General features: G+C 31.2%; 1 protein-coding gene across 1 annotated transcript in view; it reads right to left on the bottom strand.

Annotated features, from left to right (window-relative positions):
* LOC106103031 overlaps positions 1 to 11,912 on the bottom strand; it is a 38,106-nt gene that overhangs the window by 1,463 nt on the left and 24,731 nt on the right. The window lies entirely within an intron of this gene.

Raw genomic sequence — 11,912 nt, 5'->3', positions numbered from 1 at the left:
TAAGTTTCTGTTTATTTCCCATAGTTTTTTTCTTTTTAACCTAAATTAAAAAAAATGATTAAAACGCTATTCACGGTTATTTTATTACGATATAATTTCATAACCTGTTTGTAAATGCACTAAATATTTAACCGCCAACGTCGTTAGACAAGCAAGTTTCTGTTAATAAATAATGCATCAGTTTGTATTACACTTGTAGATGCAGTTTCACGGTTCCGTAGGCATCGTTAGTAAGAAATTCAATGATAATAGTAATATTAATATGAATTTACATAATTGATCGCTTTAGGAGCATTCACATCTTGTTAAATCACATCTGTTTAAATCGCACAACTGTGTCGCTCACTACTCGTCTTTTAATTATGCAACTAAACAGTGGAATGGGCTGTAAAACACTCGACAATCGCACAACTGTCGTGCGATAGTTTAGTCAAAGTGCGCGCGCTCTAATAAATAATCTATAAAAAAAAGTATCCATAACACACGAGATCATCTATAATGAATAAGGATAACTAACATACAGATTATATTATGTATCGCCTCGGCTAGTATTATATTACAGGAAATAGTTGGCCGTACATATATTTTACACTTTCATTAAAAAAAAAACTAACCTAACTCTGGTCGTAACCTTGTAAACGTTGTTTGCAGTTAGACCGTTTTTGGATCGAGTGTTGTATAGTTTTTGATGGATTGTGTAACTTTGTCGAGGCTGGCTCAAACACTGGAAATAATTTATCACGGCTTTGACCCGCTGGCGAGTAGAAGCCGGTTTAACAAATTTACCTACCAAGGAGGCTTAATGCATTTTTGCCATTTTGTTCAAATTCCAGACATAAAAGTTAACTTTTTGCATTCATATTCCTAGATACATACGAGAGTGAAGTTTTTCTATTAAAATAATGCAATACTACAGACATGTTAGCTTCAAATTAAATTAATAAGCGATGACAGGCACATAAAAACTAGGACAATATTTGCTTTGTTTACTGAACTACACAATTTTAAATAAAAGATTTATCGAAAACAAAAATACAATTTTCTAACATTTCCCGAACTCTAAAGACAGCTCTAAAGAATAACATTACATATACTACATATAATTGTAAGTGATATATTAAATATGTAAATTACATTACGGAAATTACTAACCGAATAATGGATTGTACCTACGATTGGAGATAATGATTTAATAGTGAATATTTCTGTTGCGATGTCAAATAATGGATTGCGTTAAATGTGACATGATCAATGAGGGAGTGATGACTGAGGAAAGATGATGTATGATAGAGTTATCTCTATCATAACCATAAGCTGAGGACAAAAACCTGTTGCGCCGACCTTACAGGAGTAGTAAACAGAGGAAGATGATGTTTTCTTTTTAGCCCTTCAACTTTATCTTATCCTCTTAGCCCATATCTACTTATGCAATTAAGCCCAGAGACTATACAAGTCCAGACCCAGTTACTTAAATAACAGAAAACATTTTGTGAAAATATTTACATAAATATTAAATATCTTTCACCATCATCTTATTAATAATCTTGCGTATGAAAAATATGTAAGATAAATACGATTAACCTTACTAACCTCAGACATTCTGTCATAATCGTTCCAAAAAATTCAACGTTTTTCATCGAAAAGAAAAATAACGTAGATATGTTTCGAAACGATGTCATGTCATAGGTCAGGAGAAAGCTAAGCTCAGTAGTTAATGAAACTATATTTCTTCGATGTGTTTCCGACATAAAGCATGGCGACATAATTGCTCTGACAAAATGGTGATCTTGTAACACAGGATGAATTTTGTCACACTTTAATTATTCGTTATGTGTTAATATTGTGCTACTATTATTATTTTATTAACAAATTGGCTCGAAGTCTACTTTAAGTTAGGGGTGACTATGCCTTTGTTAATCACGCTGGCCTATTACGGATTGTTTATTTCACATACACGTTTTTGAATTATTTTGCCGATATGTGCAGGTTGCATAACGATGTTTTCCTTCACCGTGAGAACGTCGGGTAAATTGTATATATAAAATTCGATAGTCATATTGGCATATGGCGGGATTTGAATCCATGACAAGTCAAGTGCTTAAACCTCTGGCCTGTGTATGTTTGTGTCTTACGATATCGTGGGTGTCTCATCGTCCGATTCTAGTTTAATTCTTTGTTGAGATGTCAGTGTCTATTTCGATCGGTACATCTATCGATTAAAACGTTTCTTTTACTGGTTACATTTTTTATCGATTATATTTCTAACCGTTGTTGCCGGTTGAGTGTATACATATAATTGAGGACATCAGAAACATTACATTGCCTCTATAATGTTTTTATATTACTCAATGAATTGAAGGCAGAAGCCATAAAAATTAAGTCATTAATAATATTACGAAGTCTATGTTTAATTCGGTAAAACAGTGTAGGAGGTTCCGGTTGTGACAAGACAATTCTATGTGTTATAAGGGAAAGCTAATGTTTGACCAAGATTATTACAAAAATGACCCCGATCTTTAATGATCATTATACAAGTGGTAACACATTATTACCTTGTGTTATGTAATGTTTTTGTTTTCGGAATCTGGAGTTTGTCAGTCACCAATCTACTATCGGTATTCAGACAGAAAAAAAATATTTAAAACCGTTTTTTTAGGAACTGCTAATTGATCTGTGTAAAATAGATCTCTACTAATAGTTGTTTAACTATTAATATAATTTAATTAATGTAGTATTATTAACAGGAAAGATTTGTATTTCTGTATTTATTGAAATAAATCGAAAACTTCCAGCCGATTTTAAAAATTCTTTCACCGTTAGAAAGTTAATTTATCTGTGAGTAATATAGGCTTATTTTTTATATTTGACGCAGGTGAAGTCACGAGCAACAGCTAGTTAATAAATTCATTAGATACACAAAGAGAACTAACATAATTATATGTTAATTTATTCATTAGCTTCAATAAAAACAAATAAAAGTGAAAAATATGAATATACATTAATATTTCTTATGCATAATACAATGTTAAATGGTTTTATAGATGTGTATATTGTACTTAAATGTAATATTAAATCTGTTTACGGTTTTGTTACTGTTTATTTGCAACATATTCACAATTATAATGTACTTATGCAAATAAATGTAGACAATAATAATAAAAGTACGACATCTCTTTCCTGACGCATTATTTAATATAATATTTCATAGAACTTTATTACAATTCCTGGATAATTTAATAAAAATAATAACTGTAAAGCCTACAATTACGTGTTTCTTAACACTTCCCGCTGAGTTTTTTAAACAAATTAAAATTAACATAAAGTATCATTGTTTATTTTATTAATACGATTTGGATATAGGTGTATATTATATGAGAATTAAAATGCAAAAGTTTTTCGTAAACTGTTTTTATTTTGTGGTTAAAAAATATAGAATATTTTTTTTATCTGTGAATTTTCGTTATAACGAAATACAGTATTGCGGTATTAGTTGATTTGCAAAATATTTATCCTTTTCAGAAAAAGTTAAACGCTAATTTCTCACGATAACATTTTTTTGTTTTTTTTTTTACTTGTTGCACCGTGAGTAGTGTTGTTATATCAATTTATAGTGTGATTAAATAATCAATTATTCCGATGTTCCATCCTCACGGAGTTCTCGATTTCTCAACCGATGGCATCCCGCCATCACGGCAGCTGACGAAATGTGGAGCGTGACATCGATTCGTCGCCAATATTCGCCGTCTGATGCATTCTCTACACAATCCTTTCTGTCACTTAAATCGGGCATACATAAATCTCTTTGATTTACGCTTGATCGTTTGTTGTTCTTAATCTCATGATTTACTATTTTTACGTTTCCGTTAATGTGAAGCTTGAATTAGACGTTATTAATAATTAAGCAAAAATCCAAACAAAGGTAAGCGAATATCGGTTAGAAAGTCAAAGATCTATGAATAGTCCACAAACTCGCGATGGGCCAGCGAGGTTGACTATGGCTTAGTCAACATTAACTTCGGGTAAGGTCCTATCTCCTCTCTCCTAATTTGAAGGCATGTAACATCTGGTGCACGGGTTCAAGTAATTGTGATACGGACTGGGATATGATGTGATTCATTGGTTAGTTAGGAGCCTTCTTATTCAACTGTGTATTATAATTCGTGAAAATGTTTCGAAGTATTAGTTAATTTAGGTGCAAATGAATTAGAGCTAGGTTGTGTTTTTTTGACAACTTAATACTTTTTTTTCGTTTTATAATTTTCATACAAAAATCATTATAAAGTAAATGTTAATTATATCTAAGCAAAAGTTTTACACACTCTGTTTTCGCACCAACTGTTACGCGTAAAACACGATTATTCAATGTCTTAGCTATTCATAACGACACAAAGACACCCGGAACTAGTAAATTAAGATGTTAATGTTATTGTGCAACTAAAAGTAAGAGCCTATAATCGTCGTTCTGTTTAGTATATGCTATATACTAAACAGAACTTATTTTACAAATAAGCACCATAGCTGAGTAAAGGCCTTATCCATTCAGCACTCCAAAGTTGATAAAATATCTTTACGTTTTGTTTTTTTTTTTGTTTGTTTTTTACATTTGCCAATTATGTAAGTGCTTCGTGTATATTCGATTATTCTGTTGTTTGTTATGTTATTTTACGTTCTGAATGGATTAAATGAGTTATTATTATTATTATTATTATTATTATATTGTTTAAGTGTTATGGAGCTTTAGACAATACACGTAGTAAACTGTGTTCTACACACACTTGTGATTTGAGAAAACAATTTGTCTTTAAAACCCATTAAAAAGTGGGTGCCATATATGACGCGAAACACACATATAAGACCTTTTGTAAGAATCCATAGTAAAAGATAATATAATAGTAAAGAAAAAAAACGACCGAACTACATTTTTTCATCCTTGACATGTAAATGATTGCATTAAATATGTAATTCTTGCATAAATCTTACTTTCATATAATAATTGGAAACATATTTAATCTGACATAATTAAAAAATATAACCTTATTCATATTCTTATTTTGACTTTTATTAATAAACGTGAATTTAGATTGTGAAATAAGATTAAAAGTTATGTAACTTTTTAAATCCAATTTGACCCGTGGGTTTTGTTAATAGTTTAAATGGTAGACTACATAACTTTATAGATAGGACGACCCAGTAATAATAAATTTCTTGACAGACACGCTAAAATGACAGATTTGTTGCAACAGTTAGAAACTTTGCCATTGTCGGAATCATCAACAATACTATAATTTATTTTATTACTAAAGCGTGATTTTATTATGTTATTAAGAAAGTCGCGATTGTAAAAATCTTCGTATGAATTACCAACTTATCTTGCATAACATTCCAAGTAAAGGTAAACTTACTGGTGTCTATATTTTCATACCAGTACTAACGAAAGGCTATCTTGAAAGAGTTTCGTTGAAGTCTAAATTATTTCACTTAAATTTAAGTTGATGGGTTAATAACAGACTTTTGCTGGTTGTAACATTTAACAAGTTACGTAATACTAAAGGTAACTGCATAGACTTATGCGCCGACTACTTTATATCTATGATTAGGGACTTAGATTGGAAATAAGGGAGAAGAGTTTATGTTCAGTCTCGGAATCCATTTCAAATTGTGTGAAAAGGGGAAAGACGAATAATAAATCGGTCTGGATTAAACCTAAGTGTGGCAACCGCAGATAATGCGGTAAAAGGACAGGAAGATGATGATTGGAAATAACTACAAGCCTTAACATAATATACTAATCATTTTGTCATACCCAATATTGGTTTCGCCAATTTGCAAGTGTTTTCCTCCACGAACTTTAGTTGTACTTATTCGAAATGATTTCCAAGGCACTAACAAAGCGCTCTAACGACGCCCATCTATTATTATCATTACTATGCCATCATCGGCTTTAGAGAGGACTACCTTCAAGGTTTTATCTGCATAAGTACTAGAAATCGCTCAGCCATTGTTTACGAAATTCAACGGGTTTCCTAAAGAGTTTTGGATGATTGGCTATGACTCGGTGTTTATGTAGTAATTTTCTTTTGAAATATGAAATCATTAGAATTATAATTGATATTTTTCTAGACTGTACACTTTACTTTTTAAAAAGCCCCGGTAAAAATAACCACAGTTAATTTTACCCGGGCTCCCAAATACGTGAAAGAAATCGGTATTAAGTTTTAAACAAGTATTTTTAATTTTACTTATGCTGGGTTTCTGAAGTTCCCATTTATTTTATCATTACCTAGTAATTAATTAGTGTTTGGGTAACCTAAGTTTGTACGGTGTAAAACTCAAGTTACATAGTTCGGAAACGAATTTGAAGATGTTATCGAACCAAAAAATAACGAATGGTTAAATGTAGCTGGGAAACCGGCTTTGAGTAATTATATCACTGTGTTATTACAAGTGTTAGTATCCGCTGGAAGCAAAGTTTTTTGCATGTTTCTTAATGATAATACTTGAACTATGAGGAAACGTCGGAGTGTTCTTATGATGGTCAGGGGGACATTAGTTGTATTACGGTTTTCCTCGTTCATACATTCACTTATGGCAATAAACTTCAAGTCTTATGAACATTTGATAGCAAATGTTAACGTTTCGATCACATCTTCGCATAAATTTAGGTAGGATTGTGGCCAAGCGCTGGTTTGTGTGTAATAAAAAAGTGTATTTTAGATTTTCTTAATTCTTAGACACAGTAAGGTTTCTTATTAAGGTCTTAAGGTATTTAATTATCACATTATCGCAGACTCTTTAATCTGTGTTTCCGAAAAAAGATGGCAAGTTTTTTTTTTGGTTCAAATGTTTCGTCAATATAAAATCTCCGGGTTAAAATTAAGTGAGTCATTTAAATCACGAACTTCATTATTCTTAGCACAGTCGTTATTTCAACACCAGTACTCTCACTTCGTGAGTTAACTTTTATCTTTACAAATTAATCCTTTGTCAGAACCTTCCTTAAACGATGAAGTATTGCTTGAACGATATTTTTGCATTTGTATTGTTTGATCGAGCTTTGCTGAAACATTGTCATAAATAGGTTAATCAAAGATTCGAATTTGTATGTCGTTTTGAAAGCAACAAATATAAAAATACTAAAAATGATGATAAATATGTATAACATTTTTGTTTATATCAATAGTTACGTTAAGTAGAATGTTAAATGTTTATTAATCTATATCTATACTTCTATACTAATGTAATAAAGCGTAAACACACACTTCTTTGTTGCCTAAGATGTCAGCAAATACAGCATATTTTTGAATATTTCTTTTTTTAATAAAAAGCCTACACTTACGTCACGCTTTAGGCTTATATATTTTTACGCAATTAAACTTGGGGGATAAATAAATTGGAAAAACATTAATGTGGGAAAGGGACCATAAATAACAAGCTGCCAACATTAGGGAATTAAGGTTGCCATGGTTTATCGTCATGTCATGTCATTTTGACATTTGCAATTGATATTTTGATACAAGTAAACAATAAAATTAAAATTTTCATAGTTTTATGCGGATGAAGTCGCAGGGGAACAGCTAGTACTTATATATATTATGTTGTGATTATAAATCTCTTGTTAATGAAGTCTTCCACTTCCCTTACCGTGGGATTTGTCGTTATTGTTATTTTCCTAAGGCTGTATTAAGACTTTGGTTATTAAATATAAAAAGTTATGTAAACCGTAAAGCGGAATGACCTTTCCTGCACCGTATAACGGAACTATGAATTATCATGTCACGTGAAATAGTTACTTCTAATTATCATATCAAACATGTCATAACTAACATGTAGACCGACGTAAGTCAAAAGTTAGATTATGTATCACTTATTAGCATAAATGGAATAGTATTTCATAGTAAATAACAGATTTTTCTTTGCTCAGATTTAAAATTACGTGTTTATATTGTTGTATTTAATCTTACTTCTTACTAATATAAAAGCGTTTAGATGGATGGTAGGATGTATGTTAGAGTTTGTAGCCTAAACGGCTGAACGGATCTCGATGAATGTAGTATAAGGGTTATTGCTTTTGTTTTTTTTTTATGTCACGCAGACGGAGTTGCGGGCGAAAGCTTATTATATATATTTTTTGGTTCTATACCCCAATACAGCGCCCATTCACAACCGTCCGTAAAAAAACAACAAAAATTGAATATGCACATCATACCGCGTCCTAAAGCTTATCCATTTAGATATGTCAATGTTATTAATTCTTGAAAATAACAAAGATTATCTAAATAGAGATAAGACTGTGCTGAGATTTGAATTCATTATCTAACCAATAGGAATAACGTCAAACGTAATCCAAGGATTATTTATAAGCCTTCTGTCCACAATCTGTATATACAGGATGTAACTTGGTTATGAATCTAAATGGATCACAATATCTATCTTGTGTGATATATATATAACTACAGGTTCCTCAACCCTCACAAAGCTTTTCATACATTATCCTAAAACACTCTTTATATGCGAGCACGTTGTCATGGGTTTGCAGTTCATAGTATTAGTTACTACAATCAGCTTAAAATGGATTGTCATTAATGAGTTTTGCCCTAAATTCCTACAATGCCTATGAATAAGCAATAAGGACAAGTTTATAACCTATAACCGGTAACTAACGTAATCAATGATTGCACCGAATACCTACAAAATGTAGTTTCTATTTTATCCTTGAAAGTAGCTGCTTAATAATTTATTTCCGTAAGAAGTGAACCGACAACGCATTATTGTGCGTCAGGATTGGCGGCGTTAGTCTTGGTTAGGGTTGGCAACATTTTCGATTTGTTATCATTTTTTCGTCGAATTTTATGGTATTGATTTCTTTTCCTTAAACTAAGGAAAGTAGGTCAGAATAGAACTCGATGAAAAACTAAAATCAGTACGTATTTTACAGTGTAAAATATTTTTATTTTGATATATGTATAGGTACTTCTCTTTCTTATTTCTTACGCGTTATTATTATTATTCTAATCGTAATATTCGACACCTATTAAGTTGGTGTTCCTATAGGTAATATTATTAAATGTCGTCTATAAAAGTATGGTATTATTTTTTAAACATTCTTACATCAAAGGCTTTAATTTTTAAAGCAAAAACATATCAGAAAATTTTTAATGTGACAACCCTGATTTATGGATGGTAGTTACTTTTCCACCTTGGATTGCCGCTCCTATTTATACAAGGGAAATTAACTTTTTATAGAATAAATTGTGAATTTACAATTTAACTACTTGACAACTCGTTACCCTGAAGAAGGACCCCCAACGGGTCCAAAACTGATCGGTGCCTACACAGAAGGTTGTCACGTGAGTTAAGCCGTGTTTTATAATTAGTACAGAAAATCTAATTACTAACACACTAAGTAACATTATTTTGTTTGTTTTTAAAGAAATCTATTTACAAATAAAATTACATCCACATTCTTAATGAGTAGTTGACTTTATGGACTTTGTAGCTGAGATATAATTAAGATGCGCTGAATTATCTGTTGCTATTTTAGTATATCTTATTTTTTTATTACTATATAAAAGTAGAGAAGACTTTGTCTTGCAAGTCTTTTGCGGGATGGCGTAATACTTGTTATACAATAATGTAACACCACACAATAAGCTTGTCGCTGTGAACTTTGACATAGAGATAAGGTAAGACTACTCGTAACGTGTGAGAAATGTGATTTTAATCAATGATAATTTTCAGAAATTTAAGTGAACTTTTAGGTTTGTTTTTAGAAGACCTGAAATGTATTCAAAAATGAAAACCCCTGACACACAGAGATAATAATTACAATGAAACCTCACCTTAAAATCGGGGTCTTATCAAATACTGCATTTTAGACTACAGGTCACCGTCATCTTGTAACTCTTCGAGATACATATGAGCCGGTCACTTGTCATAAATCAATTTATTTAAAGATCTAATCATTGACAATCCAGTTGTTAGCAAACATGTCCTTGTAATGATGCTTTTTATACAGTACATTCATTTCCTCGATCAGCAAGATCGTGACTGAAAGAGTATACAAGTAGTTTACTGTATTTTAAAATGACGCGTTCAAGAACAGTAGGTAAATAAAATTGTGTTTGCCTTTCCAATATTCAGATCACTAGATTTATTAGAACAAACGTGCTTTTAATTGTTACATCGTTGCTTCGATTAATTAAACCATGAAGTCTTTTGTTAAAATGGTGCATCGAAAAGGTTGCTAGGCAACAGCCTTGGCGTTGATTTCTTAAGAACCACTGCGTTAACAATAGTACAAACTGAATCTCGTTGATGAAGAAACAACGGTTTATTGTTGCACAGTTTGCTGAACTGCTGAAATTACTTCTATTGTCACGAGAAACGAATTTAATAAATTTATAAATAAAACTGTTTTTGTAAATGTGAATAGGCCTATTTAAAATTTGTTCTATAGTTCAGAATCACATAATAACAAACAGAACATAGACTATAAAATTATTATTTTAAACCTTGAATATTAGAATTTATGAAAAATGAATACATTAAACACTTCAGTGTTAATTGATTTTTATTAAAATTAATAATTTATGTGTGCAGTATACTTTTATGATAAAGTTTTTTGAGCGTAAAGTTGTTTTAAATAGAAAAAACAAAAGAATGGTTGTGAAACAATTTAAGGTTGCTCATATTATTTACAGTAACAGAGTTATTATACATTAAAAGATGAATTATCTTGTTACATAATAGCATTGTTTAGTAGTTGATCTATCCGATTGTAATGAAATGAGTAAATTTTGTGAACTACAAGCTTAAAAGCAATAGAAAGGGTAAAGTGTACTACTGGCCTAATTTCATAAACTTTTAATTATATTTCTACATCAAACTTTGTACCAAAGAGAAATTATAAGACAAGATGAAAAGTAAGATTTGTTCCATATCGGTTTGGTATCATAATCATCAGCTTACAATACGTCCCCACTGAGGGGCTTGGAACCTTTTGGTTTTTTTTTCAGTGGGGCATGCTTTATGTATACTCCCTGCCTCGGGGCAGGCACGAGAGTTATGTGGGATTCTCTCAAAAAAGGGCATACTCACTAAACCCATCTGTTCCCTCCTGGCCATTGTTGGGGACGCCACGGAATCGCTTAGAGCATACCCAAGGCTATAGTGAACCACGCTGGACTAGTGCGGGTTGGTTGACTTCACAAATATCTTTGAATTACTTTTCAGATATGTACAGGTTGCATCACGATGTTTTCCTACACTGTAAGAACATCGGGTAAATTATTTAATTAAGTAACGTATGAAAGTCGATTATTCTTAAATATTCAAATATAAGAAGGTTTTTAGCATTTTTGTAATACCTGTAATGGTATTTCGTATCCGGCGTCCAAATATCTGATACAAACATCGCTTTAATTCATAATTACCTCGAAAATTTCATAGTTCTATGAACACAAAGTAAAACAGAAGGTTAATTAAACACAAGCGCACTTCAAGATCGATTTCTACATTCAGTCAAGGTTGTTTCAGCTACTTACTGGTTAATACAGTAAAACAATTGTTTAATATGGTATTAAATACAAAAAAAATAATACTGCTGAAAGTAACATTACCTAATTTAATCTCTCGTAGACTAAATACGCGACTCCGTACGTTTGAAATTTAAAAATAATGAATAAGAAATGAAAAAATATAGCCTATGTTACTCACAGATAAAATACGTTGCTAAAGATAGTGATAAATTTTTAAAATAAGTCCAGTAGTTTTTAAGCCTATTCATTACAATCAAACAAAGTTTTCATCTTTATAATATTATTATAGTATAGACAAAAAGCTCAAAAGAAGATAATGTAAAGCTTTTAAAATGTGGTTGTTTGTCCATTCCTTGACGTTTGGATTATGGTTCC

The sequence above is a fragment of the Papilio polytes genome, unplaced genomic scaffold (genome assembly GCF_000836215.1).
Source record: "Papilio polytes unplaced genomic scaffold, Ppol_1.0 DF823879.1, whole genome shotgun sequence".
Taxonomy (NCBI): domain Eukaryota; kingdom Metazoa; phylum Arthropoda; class Insecta; order Lepidoptera; family Papilionidae; genus Papilio; species Papilio polytes.
This window is presented reverse-complemented; position numbering and strand designations above follow the sequence as displayed.